This window comes from Aptenodytes forsteri, unplaced genomic scaffold, assembly GCF_000699145.1.
Source record: "Aptenodytes forsteri isolate BGI_AS27 unplaced genomic scaffold, ASM69914v1 Scaffold379, whole genome shotgun sequence".
Classification (NCBI taxonomy): Eukaryota; Metazoa; Chordata; class Aves; order Sphenisciformes; family Spheniscidae; genus Aptenodytes; species Aptenodytes forsteri.
Window position 1 is genome coordinate 410,579 of NW_008794088.1, and position 14,016 is coordinate 424,594.

A 14,016-nucleotide genomic window follows, 5' to 3' on the forward strand; every position below is an offset into this window, starting at 1 on the left:
CCGCGGAGCCGCCCCCGCGGCCGCCCGGTGCCGCCCGCTCCTCCCGCCGCCGCAGCGAGCGAACGTCGCTGGGAGACCCGGGGCGAGCCAGCGAGAGCCCCAGCAGACCCCTGCGCGACCCGGCCGCGCTCCCCTGCCTGGCTCGGCCCGGGCACGGACTCAAGCCGCCGCCCCTGGCTCTCGGCTCAGGGCTCGGCCACCTCTGCGCTGAGCGAAGGCCGCGCTCCCTGGTGCTAAAAGCCAAGAAGAGACCCTTTCAGCGGGCACGGGGGGCTTTGGGAAACGAGTGGCGCTTTCTCTGCAGCCTCCCGCTTTCGTAACCTTGAGCCCTGTGCTCTGGGAATTTGCTCTGCAAGCTAATCTCCCGGGCTAATCATTCCCCTGCAATTTGGCAGCACTGCGAAATTTGTGACCACGCAATAGCTTTGAAGGGAGTTTTCTTCCACCGCAGCCAGGGAAGGAAATTGGGTTTATGATGATGATGATGAGGAGGAGTTAATATGGATATCTGGCAGCGTTTCACAAATAAACCCTTAAGGGACTCCAGACCCCAAACAGCTAACCAAGTCAGATCACATTAATCAAATCAAGAAGGAACAGACTGAAAATTGGCAAGGGCAAACCAATTGCACTTCTCTTCCTTGCTTCAAATAGTGAGACATTTAGACACCCGGTGCAGATGCAGGTGGACCCCTGCCACAGTGCCTGACCGTGCTGCAACAGCCTCACGGGACACTGCACCCCGTGTTTCTGAGGGTTTGTCCGTGCCATGCATTCAGCCTGGGTGATCTGCATTAGTGTCACGGCACAAGGTAGCCTTGGCCAAGATTTAGAGAGCTCTAGCCCTTTCAGGGCTGAAGGGGACCACGTGTAGCCCCCATCCCACCCCTCTCCCCAAGGCAGGGTAACCCTAGCTGTGTCCTTAATTTTAACCACGGGAAAAACAGAGCTGTGCTACCGTGACCTCGCTGCTCCTGCCCACCTGCGTGTAACGGCCCCGTGCACCAGCCTCGCACAGAGAGGCTCCAGGGGTCTGACACTTCTGGGAGAACATCCCCGTACTTTCGAGTGGGGATGTGGAAGGGGCGGCGAGGCCCTTCCTTCAACATGGGACTTCAGCAATTTTACCTGGTGCCTCACCCTCCTGCAGGCAAACCCTTCCACACAGCATGAGGTGGAAGAGTTGCTGCATGCTCGCACGTGCTGTGTGCTGCTTAGGCGGTGCTGCGAGAGCTTTACCAGCCTCATATGCAGGGCCAGCAGCACCTGCTACTGCTAAGGTTGCCTGACCTTTCCCATTATGTTTGCGTAGCACTTTACAAGCATCAACAGGGCAGGTGCAACGATCCCATGCTGGGTGTTTGCCTTGGGCTGATTTTATTTTTTTTAAGTGGAGCAGCAGCAGCCAAAATACTTCTGCTGTGCCTGAGAGCAAGGCTTGAAGAGGAAGAAAATGTTTATTTTAATGGTAAAAAAAAAAGAAAGCCAGTGACTGTCCCTCAGAACATTTTTCTGTTCTGATGCTTTGGCTCAGAGCCTTGCAACAGTGCAGAGATTTGGTCTTTCAGAAAAAGGTAAATAGCTACACAAAACTATCTGCCTCCAACACCCTTGGGGAGGGGGTCCCCACAGACTTCACATGTCTTGAATGACTTTCCCAGGCCCACGTCAGTGGGTCAGTGCTTTGGCCCCTCACAGGTTTTAAGTCCCCCCATACAACTGGCACAGCTCAGCTGGGCTTGCTACACTTGCTCCTCCCCAGAGGGCTGCAAGCTAGGCTAGCCCAGGTGTCACTATAGAGGACGTGGGTATGTATGCTAGTTTGCATGGTATAGCTGTAATGCTGCGTGTGTGCGCACGCGCGCGCACGCATGTGTGTGTGTGTGTGTGTGTGTGTGTCATGGCTCATGAACTGCTTCTACTCCTGTGAAGGGTGTAGGAAAAGACATGGCAAGAAGGGTAGTGGGGCTTGGGTGAGATGGTGGAGGGAGAGAGGAAAAGCAGGGTGCTGCTTACGTTCACAGCAAACCACAGCAAGATTGCAAAGCCAAGAGCTGCTCTCTTCCTCAAAAACAGCCAGTCTCCAAGAGGAGCATACAAGAAAAGACCAGCTCTACTGGGTCAGTCCAAGGGTCTTGTCTAACCTTCAGTCCTGTCCCCTGCAGGCACTGGGTGGGGGCCAGCCAGGAGCACATGGCCAGCATGGCATCATATTGGCCCACCTCAGGCACTTCAGAGTCATCCCAAGCCAGTGGAAGCTGAATTCCTTGACAGATTCATTTTTTTCTTCCATGAACTTGTCCAGTCACTTCTGGACTGCCTGAAGACTTCCATATCCACAACCTCCCTCAACTTTTAAGGAGCACAGCGGCAGTCAGCTGCCAGCAGTGATATTATGGCCACACATTAAATTTGGGTGTTATGTTCTCCTGTGACTTTAGGACCCTGGCATTAACAGAAAGCCCGGCACACTGCCCGTTACTAATTACTACCTGAACCGGCTAGATTAAAACTGTCTCAGTCACTCCTTGCTCTGCAGTCTCCTCTGCTGACTATAGGAGAGCCGGGCTAAGGAAGCTGCTCAGTGTGGGAAGAGTTAGCTGGGGGTGTGTTCAGATCTCCCTAGGAAAGAGAGAGATGAGCTTTTTGTCAAGGAAACTTAAGAAGCTACCCAGTGTCAAGAGATTGGTGGCCACTGAATGCTCAGGTCCTGAATTGCAGAGCTGCAAGTCTCCCCACCAAACCTGGGGCCCAGCTATTACTGAGCCCTCAGTGGATGCTACGCAGCAGCTGAAGGGAGCACGGTTTAGTTGTGAGAAGACTTGGTATGATGCCCCCTAAGGCCTAAGCAACTGAGACTCCAGTGGTGCATCCTCCGTGGCACAGGCTCAACCTCCAGAGACGAGGCTAGCTGCAGAAATTACCAAGAGGGGAGCAGAATTCCGAGGTCTGACTTTTGTGGGAGGAATAAAAGGGCCCTTTTTCTCCCTGCCTTCAAGCCTTGAGTTTATAGTGCTACAAGGCACTGCAACGCACAGCCTCAGGCCAAGGTCAGGAGGATGCTCGGTAGCACTGTACATGCCCTGCCTCATGGCTGGTGTTGGCCGCACAAAGCCTGTAGTGCCCATTCGGGGTTGGGGGCTGCATGAGGTGATAAATGTGGGAGGAGGACTGTATCAGGTCAGAGGCATAGGAAAAGGCTGCTGTAATGAGGGATATAAAAAGGGGTTAATATGGACTGAGGCGATATGATGAGCCTTAGACTTGTACCAACACAGGGCTACAGCACAGGAAACGATACCAGGGAAGGTCTTCAATTGAAATGGCAATGGCTCAGGACTCTGAAGAGGGCAAGAGGAGAAGACGTCAGCCAGGGTGAGGATGGGGAAATGTAGGAGCTGATGTGAGCATGCAGGTTGGACAGGTAACAAGAACAGGTCCTGGGAGAAGGGGAGATAAAGAGAGGAAATTAAACCCAGATCAGGCATAGGGAAGCAGGGACAGTGGGAGAGAGGCAGGTAGAGGGGAATGATGGTGTTTATGGGAAGAGGGAGATAGTACCAGGAATGCAAAGGCAAGGAGTCAGTACCAGCCCAGGTCAGAACTACAGGAGACTAAGTGGGGATTCCTACAGAGCTGTTTAGGCATGGATGGGGTGCCAGGTGAAGCTCAAATGCCAACAAAGAGGTATGAGAGGGGGCACGAGCAGTATGTGAAGGGGTGCTGCGAGCTCTGTGGCATGCAGGCGAACAACACTCGCCCTCCGGGTGCCCTGCGCAAACTCCCTGGTAGGCACACACACCCGGGCGGCTCTGCTTTGCGTGCCTGCCGCCCAGCAGCAGGGCCGGGGCGTTTGCTGCGATTCCCTCCTGCCTTGCTTGGCCAGCTGCAGCGGTGCGGGGCCGGGCCGGGGGGGGGGCGGGGGAGCCGCCGCTGACGGCTGACGCCGGCCGCGGCGCGGCGGGCAGAGCGGGGGCGGCGGGCCGGAAACGAAACTCTGGGCGCTCACCCGGCCCGCCCCTCCACCCCCGGCAAGCCGCCGGCTGGGAACAGCACTGCTCGGCAGCGACGCTCGGGCTTAGCGGCTGCACACCCGCGGGAAAACGTGCTAAAGGGCGGGCGCCAGCTCTGCATGCTCTCAGCCACTTTTGCCTGAGGCAGCCCAACATGGCCATGTTTTTTGTGGCACGGAATCTGATCCCCATCGGTCTGCATCTCTCCCCAGCCACTACGCAGCAGCACCCTTGGCAAAACTGCTTTGGGGGGCAGATCTGATCTGCTGGTCGGTCATCCCCATCAAAAGCAAGACAGCTACCCGCTACAGCAGCAAGAAGCAGAGGTTGCAGGGAGTGGTGGTAAAGTTTCTAGCCCGTTCTACTTCCTCCACACAGATATTCCCCCTTCTCTCCCCTCACTTCCTCCAGCTCCCTTTTGCAACACCAACAGCACCCCTGAAGGGGCCCGTAAGAGAGGGGGATAGAGGCTGTGCCGTGCCATGTAACCCTTGCTGAACAGGCAAACTAGATCAGACTTGTAAGCAAATCCACAAGTCCTCTTGGTTGCACAGAGGCATGCCTCCAAATGCTGTCAGCAACATGATCACCGCCAGCAGAAATTGAACCTATGCCTTTCAAGATTCCCAACACAGACCTTTAAAAAGGGTCATCTGAGATGCAAGTAGAAAGCAGATGTATTTCTGGTCCATACTCAGCGGGAAAAAAAATCACCCACCCATCTACACGTTTCACACACACATTCGCCAGTCTAGAATATTCTGCTGGGTCCTGGGTCCCATCATCTGAGTAAACCAAAATGGAGATAGGAAAAGAGACAGTGGGTGCCAGTTTTTCTCTTATTTACATTAACAAGACTCCAGGGCTTGACATATCTGTAGTGCTGATGGAGGAGAGCTCACAGACGTTTCGAAGGGCATCAGAGAGCTACAGGCTCCTTGTTTGCTTTGGGGAATCTGCCCTTGGGATCCTGTCAAAGAATGCCAGGTAAAACCTGGTGTAAGAGGACAATCAGCCCCCATGAGTTTCTAAATGGAAGTGAGGCCACGAGGAGGCATGGGACAGGCTAGGAGGACTTGTCTGTGATGGGAAGGAAGGACTGATGGCAAAAAAAGTAGAGCTGGCCTGCTGTTTTTCCAAGTGCTCTCCACCCTGAGCGGCTCTGGGCTCCATGCTGTTGACAGGCTGACTCTACTTACAGTGAAGGCTGGAGTCCTGCTTCCTGAAGAGGACCAAAAATGAGGGAGGAATGAAAAAAAACTCTGAAGGAGAAGGTGAAAGGGAAAGGGGGTGCGCACCATACAGGTCTCTGTCATCTCACTCCCTGGGGCCTGGAGGGGTCTTAGGTTTTACACTTGCCAGCTCCTCAGCAGGAAGAAATTTTTCTAGTCTGTTGACTCTCTTGCAGGGCTTCAGAAGATGAAATCTTTATTATCATGAAGGCTTAAAAGGGAGGAATACTGTTAATTCCATTTTCAAGGTCATACTTTGAAAGTTATTAATTTCTTTCTTCCAGGGCTTTGCACTCTACTCTGAGGCTTTAGGGATTAGCAGCTTCTACTTACTAGGGTTCATTCGGGGCTTTTTTCTTACTACTTTCCTGTGTGTGTCCCCTCCCCTTTGAGAAGAAGACATGATTTTTCACTCCCCGTTCTTAATGTTGAAACTATTTTGTTCGTTGCCTGCTTGTACCCCATTCTCACTACCAGTTCTGCTCCTGTAATTAAAACTTGACTGTGACTGCAGTGGCAATAGGCTGCTTTTCTAGAGGTGGAAGTACCACTGTGTAAACTAGGGAGGATGCCCTCCAGCAACTCTCCAACAAGATTAAGGAAATGTCTCTGGTGTCTATCAATCTTAGCACACGGTTTAATGTATTTCAGAATTTGCTCATGCTTTTTTAGCACTGAACAGTTCTTCCCCATGTTTTGGAGCTCATTCATGGTGTACTAAGTACTCATCTATCATACCTCATGTCTTAGTGAAGATTCATTCTGTAATGCAGCGCGCACCCATCCTTCCCTGAGGTCTAAAGAATATCCCTGAAATTGTATTTCTCAGTGTCTTTCTGAGAAGGTCATGGTGTTCAAGAGCTGGCTGCTTACGCCATTTATCCTGGAGCTGGTTTACAGTACTCCTAGTATAGAATTGAACTGTTATCCTGACCAGTGAGGCTGGTGGTGGCTAGAAGACCACCTACGTTGCAAGGTTACACAGACCTTTCATCACCAGATCTGTCCTGTAGCTATCAAAAAGTTCCAGGGTTTTCTCACAGCTGAAAAATAGTTCTCCCACCCTTTCCATTCCCCTAGCAGCTGGAGGAGATTTTTTTAAAAAAAAACACTTGGCAAACTACTGATACAAAATCAGTTACTTAAAACTGCTTTGTCTTCAAACCATTCATTGAAGATTTTCATCCAGGCAAAACATCCAATAAATACATAGCACAGACTTTTTCAGGGTCCATCATAGCGAAGATCTGAGCTTTTTCTGTTTGCCACTTCCCTAGGATACAGCAATCCCTCCCCTGCTCACCTCTCAAGCATATGGTGTATGGCACAGCAGACCAAAGGTGATGCCAGCAAAGAGTCTGGTGTCTCAATAGGGAACAAACAGCACAGCCCCCTTCAGCCAGAGCACATACAGCCCTAGGAAGCAGGTTTGCTAATCGGAGGCTCTGGAACCTCTTGAAAAATTAATATTTTCATCAGCTTTATGTCTGTCTGTTTACCCACTTCATCCCTGCTATGGTTTTCCACAAGCTTTGCTGGATATTTGGCACAAGAAAGATTTGAGTGGCTGCGAGCAGAAATGAAGAGGGAGGGACACACCGAGGGGTCACTGGAAAGGAGACTGGAGCAGAAGGAGAACTAAATTGGGGTGGAGCGTGACCAGCATGCTTGAGGTTGCTCTGGTACTGAAATCCAGTCGTATCGCTGCCTCTGCCCTTTCTATCCTTCTCCTCTAGTACCTGCAGCACGGTGCCCCCGCCCACCTGTACTTGAGGTCTTCTTAGGGCCACCATTCCTCTCTGGGGACTCCCTTGCAGTGAGCTTAGAGGAAACCAACCCTTGTCCTCATCTCTCCTTGCCCAGGAGTGGAACAAGCTAGGAGGAGGTTTCAGCTAGCCTTCGTCAAGGGCTGCTTGTGAACAAGAAGAAGTATGGAACGCATATCGTGGGAACACTATAAACAAGCCTGTGCGCTTCTCTCAGCATTTCAGTGAATTAGAGACTTCACGGGGGTCGAGCTGGGCCCACAGACTGGTGTATGTCTCTAAAGCGTGTGGGCTAAGTAAATATTACTTTGTGCCACCTGTAGTTCTCATCCAAGTATGGATGCGTGTATGTGGGTGCAATTCCAGAGTGAGACTCCTGGTCACCTTAACGCCCTAACAGTGCAAGCATGGCTTTAGTGCCTGGCCCAGGCATGGGGAAAGCTGGAGCAGAAAGCCATAGTGGCTTCCCACAGCCCATTCCCATACCAGTAATTAAAAAGGGAAAGTTACTACAGCTTACACAGGCAGCTGAGCTGGCCTTCAGCTGGATGAGTTGGGGCAATGGAAAAGATGCCTGCAGCCACTTCGGTTCATCCTTTAGATGTTCTAGGGTGCCTGGAAATTGCTCAGTGACTGTGGGATGTGCCTCTGAGCATGGGGTGTGCACGTATGGTGCATAAGGTGACCTGGCTCAGGAGTGTACTCGTCCAGCAGTGAGCATGCATATCTGTAACACCTACTGTAGAGGCTGCCTGGCCAGATCTCACTGAAGCTATGCTGGTTATAGCACATCCTTCTCCATGGCCTAACCCCTTGCTCCTGTCCATGCACTCATTCCCCAGGGTGCAGAGTGACACGCAGGTGATGCTGGGGAAGGGCCAAGCACATTTCTCCTTTGCTCACCTTGCCACTAGGCCTTTCCCTTTTGCAGGGGAACTCTGTTGACAGACCTTCTCGCCCACGGGAGGGAAGGCCTGCCAGGAGCACTCTGCTTTTTCTGCAAGCCTGATTTCTTTGGAATGGTTGGCTTTTTCCCTCTGCAACCCCTCCCTCCCAAATCCTACACTTTCCTTCTCCTGGTTGTTTTTGTTTTTAGAGAGAGCGCTTAGACAGCTGTATTAATCACGCAAGCCCAGCCATGTGTAATGTGCTTTATCAACAGTAGAGCAGACACTGAATGGCAACCGGTTTACAAGCGGGCCCGGTGCAGTGCCTGAGCCGAGAAGATAAACCTGCCACTTCCCAAACTGACTTACCGTCATGGGTTAGTGAATGGAGAGACTGTTCACTTGGGACAATTACCAGAGGGGAGGCCAATTTGTTAGGCAAATTCTTGAGTGGTTTACACTGGAAATGGAAGGGGGAGGAGGAGGATGAAGGTGGGAATTACTCTTTGGTCATTTTCTCTTAGGGGTGGGAGGATTTTTTGTGTGTGCATAAGGATTAAATCAAGACAACAGTGGCTGTTTTTCATCCTCCTCCCTGCTGCCCTCCACACTTCGGTCCCAGTCAGCCCGGCTGGCAGCTCAGCACAGGAAGTAAGGAGAGCAAGAGAGCAAGGATTTTCGTGCACCTGCTGTGCCCAGTCAGCCCGGCTGGCAGCTCAGCACGGGAAGTAAGGAGAGCAAGAGGCAGAGAGCAAGGATTTTCGTGCACCTGCTGTGCAGGGGGTATAAGTTGCCTTCATTGTCTCTAAGGAGGAAGGTTCAGTTGATGGCTTCAGAAACTCATCTAACATACAGATGGTATCAGGCTACGAGTATCCTCTGGGCTGAGGATATCTGTCTCAGGAGGGTTATAGCCTGCCCGAGCTCTGCTCTGCAGGGTAATGTGTCCATGCTACACCGCTGATACTATCAGTGTCCCTACCGGACAACTGATTTTCCACAGCAGTTGCTCTTCCATGGGTTTGTTTCTAATCTCTGCAGTGCAGTTCTGTGTTTTCTCCCCCACTCGTTTCACCCAACCTCCACTCTCCCACCTGACTGCTGTGCCCTGACCTCTGTTTTGCAGGGCTGTTCTGCATGCATGCAAAGCCACATCTGTGACTAAACAGACCTTGAAATGCCTTCCCTATCCCAGTGCAAGGGTCCAGCTCAGAGGAATATCTTTCTGGGACTTCCAGTCTCAGTTCCTACCCTCTGCTACTGCTCTTCCTCGCTTGCTGGATTCTCCACAGCATTGCTGCTGGAGAGGATTACGCAAATATATGCAACCTAGGGCTCATTTTGGAATAAATCAATCTAAATTACAATTAATGAACAAAAAGTACAGAAACAGATCAAGCAATAAAGCCATTTCTGTCTCTTTCCCCCTGTGTCTCTCTTTTTTCTTTAAGAAAGCTGGTTTCTTTTCTTTATGCTTTTTTGGGGAAGAAGCAGACTGGGTTTTATTTTTTTTTTAAGCAATCTCAGCAAACAGAAACCGTCTGTTGCTATCCAGAAGAATCCATCAAGCAATGCTAGTAGCTGTAGTAGAAATAATTCTTGGCATTTCTCTTTTCCCTAAGATGCTGTTTCCAGCTACATCCCTACTACCCCTTTTGGAAAACACCATCATCACCTCTGACTTTGATTGTGTTGAAGATTATCTTAAGTTTTACTGAATCTTTCTATGTTTGGTTGTGAAATAATCAACTATAAGAACATCTTGATTTTAGTAAGTTAGTTTTTATGTTAGCGTTATATATGGGTGCTGTGCTACTTGTTATCCGGGGCTATGTTCCTTGAAGTCCCTATTCTCTGGACTCTCTAGACCATAACCAGAGCACCTGGGTTCTATTGTATATAGGATGAGTTATTTGACAACCTGGCAAAGTAGGCACCTAGCTGGCCAACTTGGCAACAAAACTTACTTTTAAGGTGTCCTGAAGTGAACTGCCTTCATTATAATACTAAAAAATACACCCGTAGGTCAAGAAGACCCTTGTCCAGGTGAAGACCCTTCACCTGCGCAAGCGTAGTAACAGAAGAGAATGACACAACCGATATTATAATTATATGTAAATCACTAACCAATCATTGTAACTGGGAGTGTATTACCTTGTAATTCTTGTGTATAAATGTAACGGTGATCTAGCCATAGGTGTGCTTGATTTGTGGAAATTCCACCTTGCACCCGGCGCCGCAATAAAGAATGCCTGCTTTCTAAAACTCCAAATTGAGTCTTAGAGAGTTCCTCATCTGCCGACTTACGGTAACAATTGTATTCACTTTTAACCACATGGTCAAAATAAGATACAATGCCACCCCTTGCCTGGTACCTATGCAATAGCAAGAAACAATTAATATGATGTTGGCCTTCTGCCTTCACCCTGTCTTGTCCTTCATGTTCCCTTGGCCTGAAACCCCCGCAGGCTTGGCACCCAATGTGGTCCCAGCCTTCAGTACCTGCAGACCTGGCAGGGACGGACATTGACCCCGAGCAGCAAGAGAAGCTTGGCCTGCCTGAACATCCACCCTGCAAAGCCACCCCCTTCTGCACTCACCAAATGGAGAATGAGCTCTTTGGAAAAGCTGGCTGGATACCACCAGCATGAAGCAAGGAGAGCTGTGAGTTGTGCTTCTCACCCAGGGTCATGGGTGTTATCAGGTGTCGATGCCCGAGGCTCAGCCAGCTTTCAGGGAAGAGAGAGGCATGCTCCTAGTAGTCAGGCACACATCACTGCAGAGTGACGAGTACAGCTGAACTATGGCCCCTGAATGCCTGAGAATTTATGGAAATACCAGACATGCACATGACTCCAAACATGCCCTCCTGTGCTTGGTCCCTATGGCCATTATTTTTCTCTGCTGGTAGTTTCTACGTCAGGATCACGATAGGACAAGATTGGCTATTTTGGCCTGTTTATGCTACAGTTTCTCCAGCTCTGCCAACTAGTTTGTTTCAAAGGCTGCGAAGGCTTGGGTTTTCACTGACCTCCTCTTGGAGCCCAGCTGAGAAAGCACGCACTGGCCTCAGTGAAGAGGACTCCAGAGATGGATGGGATCTTTAGCTGGCCACACCATACTGGGAGGGCTGGTTTCTGTGGACTGCTCCCACACCACTGCCTAGTCAGCAAACCCCCATAATGTGTTAACCCTTTACAGTTTGTACTCTCTGATGTATTCCCCCATGCTCCTCTCTTTAGCTTCAAAATATTCAGATGTGCATCCTTTTGCCAAAGCAGACCCCGCTGACAGGAGAGCTGCCTGCTCAGCAGGACTGACAAGGCCATGCACTAGAGAAAGCGAAAGGGGAGCAGGGATGGGTGGAGGTGACCACTGCAACAGATGAGCTCTCTTCTCCACAGCTAGGATCTCCATAGGAAGGGAAGAGGACTGAGAGGGTATTAGAAAGAAAGATCCTCTCTGCTTCCCGCTCTGGTCATCAGACCCAAATGAACACCTCTTTTCTCCCTTCCCCCAGCTCCCACCCACCTGATGAAGGCATTAGTGACAGTACAGGCTACACAGGCTACAGCTAAATGCAGACTAGCTACGATCTACAGTCATACAGGGTCATTCTCCGATCAGTGCGCATTTTGGCAGAAAGACAGGACTGCTTGTTCTCCTTTTCCCTCCCCTCCTCCAATTACTGACACACTACTGCTGTAAATCTTTTGCCACCCTGTTGATGGCCATGACTGGACTTTGTCTGATCAGGCACCAAGGACTGGCATGCTTGATGCCCCGTGGGCAGTTCTGGATGTGCTGCTCTCTGGGAAACACAGCATCTCCCTTGCAGAGCTCCCAGGGCATTCAAGCTAACCATGCTGAGAAAGCCCCTGGTTAATCTGTGGTAAGCCCTCATCACAAATCTCCTGAGAAGACTCGCAGGTTTTGAAGCCCATCAGTCTGGCTAAGCCATTCTGATAGGTGCTAATCATGGGGGAGGGAGTCTATTTTCAAAGGGCTGAGGGCAAGGGACAATGGAGGACAGAGATGGAGCTAGTGCCATAATTGTGACAGACCCCTTTGAGGTTCAACAATGATCTCACTTGCCCTGTCGTTGGCATGTGTGCTGTGGAATGAGCAAATTCTCCTTTTCCAGAAGAAAATTCTTTTGAAAAGCCACCTGATGATGCAGTAAGGCCTCCTTTGTGACAGCCAGGTCTTGTCTCATCCCATTATAACGTGATGTTACAATGCAGACAGGAAGATGCGATGATGTGACATCATCCCAGAAGACACTTCTCGGCATTTTGAGTGCCGGGCTGCAAAATCAGGAGGGCTGGAAAATTTACCAGGGACAATTGTGTTGAGAGCTGAAATCAGCTGGGCTCCACCAGCCTTTTAGGACACTGCCTCATCAAATTCAAATCCCATATGTTTAGTTGAATGGGCTGCTTCTGAGTCTCCAGCCTGCCTGAAAGCAAGATGTTTCCACAGCAGCTAGCTAATGATAGCAATGCTTAGCATGACTACAGTGCTCTTCATCTCAAAACGCCTTCCTTTTGAATTAATGCTCAAAACCCCACAGGGCAGGGAGGTGTTACCAAGGCTAAAGAGAAATGGAAATTGAGGGAGAAAGAGGCAGGAGGCTGTGATTCTGGTCGTTGAGGAGAGGCTTATTTGAGAGCTGAGGACTGCATCTTAGAACATCAACTCATAGGGAGAAAAAGGTCTAACAAGAACATTTTATGCCCCCTATCTTTGAAGGTGATCAGCAAAGTAAAAGCAAATGTTGAGATAAGCGCCAATATCTGTGCTGAACGCCCACATTGGAGAAGCTAGTAGGGGCTTTCAGAAAACAAATGAGGTCCAGTCTATTTGAACTCTACTTTCCCCCTCTGCAAAATCCTCTTTGCATGTCCTGGGTCACCAGAGATATCCCAGCATTTGGCACCACAAATTCCTGGAGACTCCTCACAGAAGTGATGTCACACCAGGATGTCCTTCGAGATGATCTCAGGAGACTGGGGAGCAGTAAAAGGAAAAAAATAACAACTTCAAAGACAGAGGGGGAAGTGTTTTAAAGGATTGACTAAAGCTGTGCAGGACAGCCTTGGCAGCTTGATTAGGAGGGGTATTTGGTATGAAAATCCTGGCCTTGCTCACTTGCAGTTTTTGCTTTATCATTTAGCTTAATGGGCTACTAATTCAAAACCAGCTGTAAACAGGGCTAGCTATGAAAAAAATTAACACTGCCTGGCTGTGGAATTTAAGGATATATAATAAAAATAATCATAAAAAGAAAGAGCACTGGTTTTTCCATCAGACAAAAATATTTGTCATTGAAAATTCTGCTTAAAAAAAGAACACCCAAAATTGGAAAACTCCTCAAAACCTTACATCCCAAAAAGCCTCAGCAACTTTAATTTCATATCCAAGCACAAGTTTCATTTGTAATACATACGATAATGGTGTTTAATTGGATTTATTTTTCCACACTAGGTTCCCAATGGCCTACTTTACTCCTTTTCTCAGCTCTTTGAATGTTATTTACAAATCACTCTCTGGGATTTAATTTTAACGGTAGCTTGATTTCTCCCTCCCTCCCCTCCTTTTTTTGTAGGTAGTTTTCTTTAATTGTATTTGTGGATTTGCCTTTTAAATAGGCAATTGTGACTACATCCTGAGCCTGAATAAGTTGCCAAGAGCAGAGCTTGATTTGAAAAAGGCGAAGTAGTTAAAGGGAGCTAGTGTAACACCCAACATTTATTGTTCTTTTCATGGGAGTACCTGCAGGTGCTTTACTTGGGCAAGTGCTCTTTTGCAAAACAACATGGGTTCTTAATAACACTCTACCCCAAAGCTCTGCACAGACGTTAACTATTTAGGCCTCTGAACATCCCATGAGTTGAGTGCACCTTCATCATATGGTGGTAAAACAAAGATACTACGGAGCCCTAGGCCAAGATTTTTTAAGTGAATATGGGGACTGGCTGCCTTATTGTTGATTTAGTTCCAAATGCTGCTTTCAAAAGCTGTAGCCTGCTTTCTGGAAGTCCCCAGTCTCTGCACTTTTTCAGAATCTCAAAGTCGCATCCAAACCCCAAGCCTCGTGTGGACATTGGGGCCACGC

General features: G+C 49.4%; 1 protein-coding gene across 5 annotated transcripts in view; it reads right to left on the reverse strand.

Annotated features, from left to right (window-relative positions):
• LSAMP (limbic system-associated membrane protein) overlaps positions 1 to 14,016 on the reverse strand; it is a 1,059,407-nt gene that overhangs the window by 4,922 nt on the left and 1,040,469 nt on the right. The window lies entirely within an intron of this gene.